The following is a 4,897-nucleotide window of genomic DNA, read 5'->3' as shown; positions in this document are numbered from 1 at the left end:
CGCACCTTCATGCAGAGTACGCCAGCCGCTAAGAAAGCACGCTCTGCTTCCACTGAAGTAGGCGGCACAGTCATCAGATACTGATACACTTATTCTAAACAACACCCGCGCTTGCCGTTGCATGGAAAGACCGCCATTTCAGCTTTTACTGATGCATCCAGTTTCTTGTCATCATTCTGTGATGGCAAGTTTCTTGGCAGAGATAATGCGGATGCAACAGACTGACGCATTGCAATTTCAAGTTGCTGTTCAAAGCTGTTGTCTGATGAAGTGCAAGCTGCAGCAATGGCACCACCTTAATTATTTTCAACTATAACTCTGTTATTTCTTGATTGATTTTAACACTTTTACACGCTATATATGCGAGCTTGGCCATTCCTGTTTTCCCAGGAATTACAGCAGTGTCATTCCCGGGGATGCGGGAATGAAAAATGTCCGGGATTCCCTAGTGTCGGGCAAATGAAGACACACACATTCAGCAAATGGTTCATACAAAAGGGTTTAGTGGTTTCATTTTAAATCCAAACAAACAAAGGTGTTCAACAATGCAGTGCTCTAATCATTAAATAGTTAATAAGTAAATAATCCATCAAATCAAGTGCACATGGAGGTTAAAATTTCCCTAAATTATCATAAAGTTATAGTCCATTAAAACGAGGTTAATCCAAGACAGGAATCAGTTCTAAAAAACTTACAGCCCCAGGCGTGTCATTTTAAAAACTTGACATCTCCTCTGCTGACCCGATGAAATCCTGTACCAGAGGATACGTCCTGCCTACAGACACAACCAACCTTAACTCTTTTAGGGCTAATTATTTTTTCTTCCTTTTGTCACAGGGCTAAATATTTTTCCAAAAATCTGTTTTCTAAAAAGCATAGAAAGCAATGGTTTCACACATAAATCAACATAAAATACTTATTTATGACAAATGCCACTCTGTTTTATGCTCCAGGAGCCCCTACAGTAGGCGTATTCACATATTTATTACATACGTGTTTGTCCCATCACTCATAAGCTGAAAGGCACTTTCTGGTAAAAGATGGCTTGAAGTAGTCGAGGGGCTGCTAATCTGTAGTGTCCACCAGCAGGCCGTGTTGTTTGATGAAGTCTATTTGCCAGTCTGTGAAGTCCTTCCAGGTCAAAAGTCTTCATTGGCGCATCAGCTGAACGAGCGTGTCCAGCACTACGGCACCTGACTTTCATTTTCGATCTCCAGAAATTGGAGTTGGATAAGTCAGTGTCTGATCCAGCAATAATATACAAAAAATAAAGAAATAAATAATATGCACAGAGTATTTTGCTTTGTGCATTTGCTTTGCTCTCTCACCTGATGTCGATGCCATTCTAGACGTTGTTTACTGTACGCTACTCACACACACGCAGGGTTTCAACATCAAGTCAATGAGTCTAACTGTCCTCCGAGCAAAGAGGGTCTACCAATAATGTAACGGTGAGTTTTATCAGCATTTACAGCTGCCCTTGATATCCATCCTCAACCTCTTGTGTCGACAAAAGTCGACATCCGCCCTAAAAGAGTTAAAGCTTAGGCCCCTGCTGCTGTCATAGTCTCCCGGCAGGGTGTCATGCTGGAATTCACTCCGCTGATTCTCACCTCCACTCCTTGAACTTACACAAGAGCCCTCCTGATCATTGGGTCAAATCAGCTCCCTCAAACTGCTCAGCCAAAGTGATCTTCTTCAGCCCTGTTGAGTGTCGGCCACGCACTCCTTTATAGGGCTCTCTACGCAGCTGCCTCCCTTTGTTCTAGTGCACAATGGTGTGAGTGCTGAAGTCGGGAAACGACGAGATAAACACCAATTTAGAATTATAAGCAATTTCTTTATTATTGGTGAGAGATTGTGAGACTTCCCCCCCCCCCCCCCAGCTCAACTAGCTGATTTGAGTTTTGGGCAGACTCGAAAAAGAAAAAACTGTTCACCCTTTTATCACCTAGCTTGTTCATTAGCCAAAGAGAGAACAGAAAAAAAACATAACAGTTCAATTTGAGGTCATCCATAAATATTAGGGGACATCTTAATTTATGACATAGGAGTACAGAAAAACAAAGCAGTACCAGGCGCCTACATTATTTAAAGAATGTAACCTTCTCAGTAACCACACAAACCCATTTTAAGCAGTTTTCTTAAAGTTCATTGCATTAGTTACAAAGAGATTACATTCTTATAATTTTAATATCTTCACTAGATTATATTTGTTTGATTAGATTAATAATCCTTATTTATTAATTCATAAGTGACATGTTTTCTTATAATATTAAACAAGAGTAAAGAAACGATCACATTGATTTATAATATCACAGGGTGTTCTGTTAATATCAAGAGGTTAGCACTTTCACATAGAAGAATTAAATCTGTCTCATATTCTGTGCATAAACATAATTCCTTTCCTACCTAAATGCAGATAAAATCATATAGAAGTATAAAATCATGTAGTTTTCTGCAGCATGATTAATACAAAATACAGTCATTGGTATTTTGTGAGTTAAATACTTATACTCATCTGCGGTGGGCTGGCACCCTGCCCAGGGTCTGCTTCCTGCCTTGCGCCCTGTGTTGGCTGGAATTGGCTCCAGCAGACCCCCACAACCCTGCAGTTAGGATATAGCAGGTTGGATAATGGATGGATAGATGGATATTTATAAACATTACAGTTAATAATGTTTTTCTGCTTTCTCAATGGCGTCACCCAATCCTGCCATGTCTGTCATCCTTCCTTCCTTCATTTGTTCCTTCCTCTTTAACCTCTGAATCTCATTTCTGTTTTTTTCTGTTCTGATTCCCCTCTCTGCTATGCAGTCTCCTTTTTATTCTACTTGAATGGGTGCCGGTGGGGTGCTTTGCCCACTCTAAGGTGTGAACTTACACCTAACTGGTCTGCCCACATTTGCATGTGAGTAAGTGATCATCCAAGCACCGCAAACAACCGTGGCACCGTCATGCACAGACCTGCACCCATTCTGAGAATGCACACTTTGGGACCCGATTATTTATTTTAAAACTGCACTGCACCACGGACCTCTTATCAGACTCTTAAGATGTCATTTAAAAACAAGAACTGACTTAGATGATCTAGTATTTAAAACCAATGCCATTCCATTGTTTAGTAGGGTAAAAATAAAACATTCGATCACCCTTAAATGTTAATTTGGATCTAGAAACATCCATCAAAGTCATATCTGGAGATTTAAGTGATCTATGGAATTTAGAAAGACTTAATAACTCTGCCATTAAATCATGGAAAGACTTGTATGTAATTAATAAAATCTTTACAAAAATCTAAATCTTACAGGCAGCCAGTGTGGGAAGACGAGCACAGGGGTAATATGGGCAGGAGGTTTTCTCTTTGAAACTGCAAATTGACTGCAGTGTAACAGAGTATGGCATAGTATAGTGAAAATATATATAAAAAATGACATACACCTAAAATGTAAAACATAAACTGCTGTCTACTTTGAATACATTATTTTGTAAGGCAGGTTACCGCCTCATCCTCCACGGAGAGCAATTGTGTAATGTTTTTTAATTTTAAAAGCCTGCGCCTCATTTTAGGCCTGTTTAGGCCCAAACCTGCCTTTTGATTTTGGAGCCGGGCTGCCTGAAGTTAGGCCTGCTTTTGGATCCCAGGCCAGGGTCATAGTGGTCTGGTTTAGGGCATTTCAAGGCTTACAACCCTTTTACAGTGTTTTGTGTGGACCTCATAACAAATTGATTGTATTACTAGTAAAACTATTTCAATTCTGAGAGTTAACACAAAGTTATGATCAGGAATGCTTCATTGGACTTCCCTCAACCCCCAAAAGTTACCTTGATTGTCGGCATGTTTTATTCCTGAAAAAAAAATCCTTTTTCAATCTGCACCCATGTAATTAACATGCACTTTTTAGCATATGCATATTTTCACACTCAGATCCAAGGTTTATAAAAGAGACTTCTGCTCTGAAACTTGTAGTGTCATGTTGATTCTCAAAATGTTTCAGATTCTGGAATATTTCGGATATTGGATTAGAGGTACTCAACCTGTAAACAGTGTAAATTATAGCTGAAGTCAAATATGTAATACCTGAGTTGTCACATATGTCTGGTATCAGTGATGTCAGTACTTCTTTTCATAAGGAGAGTCATTGCATATTTCATTTATTGTCAGTATTTATTTTGTAATGTTTTGGATATGTTTTTTGATTTAGCATAGCAATGCAAAACATCACAGGTTTAAGGTCAAAGAATGGCAATCTGCATTAAACTTTACTAACTCAGGTGTCTGGTCTGTTAGCAGCACACCTGCACATTTGGGGGTCCCACCTCCTTGGGCTTAACATAAAGAGGAATGAGTTTGAAATGAATTAAAACAAAACAAATATGATACTCTAGGTAAATCAATACAAAATTGTCAACAACAATAATCACTAATAAAATTTAAATAAATAGCAAAACAACAGAAAAACAAAAACAATTTATTAGGAAAAAGAAAATAAATAATCAATGATAAAAAAGCCTGGAATTGAGCCCCAGCAAAATAATCACTCAAGGATGTCTTTAAAATGCATTAAATGGAAAAATATAATTTGACAGGCCTGTAACTACTTAAGAGTATAAACAATAATAACTAATAAGGAAGAATCACAAAACCACCAAAGGGCATAAAAACTGAAACATGGCTTGTTAAAAAAAATCACATGGCCTAACAAAAATAATACAAACATATTCATAACTGTAGAATAGAGGAGATCACAAACAGAATTTACATTTTATATTAAGACACACTTGACACTTGTGGCTAATGTCTTATCATCAGAGCCAAAACCAAATTATGAGTGACACAGAGAACATGCAGAGCAGATATAGACATCATGAAACAGAATGTACACGCAGAGCTACT

This window comes from Erpetoichthys calabaricus, chromosome 12 (assembly GCF_900747795.2).
Source record: "Erpetoichthys calabaricus chromosome 12, fErpCal1.3, whole genome shotgun sequence".
NCBI classification, from domain to species: Eukaryota; Metazoa; Chordata; class Cladistia; order Polypteriformes; family Polypteridae; genus Erpetoichthys; species Erpetoichthys calabaricus.
Note: the sequence above shows the minus strand (reverse complement) of the source record.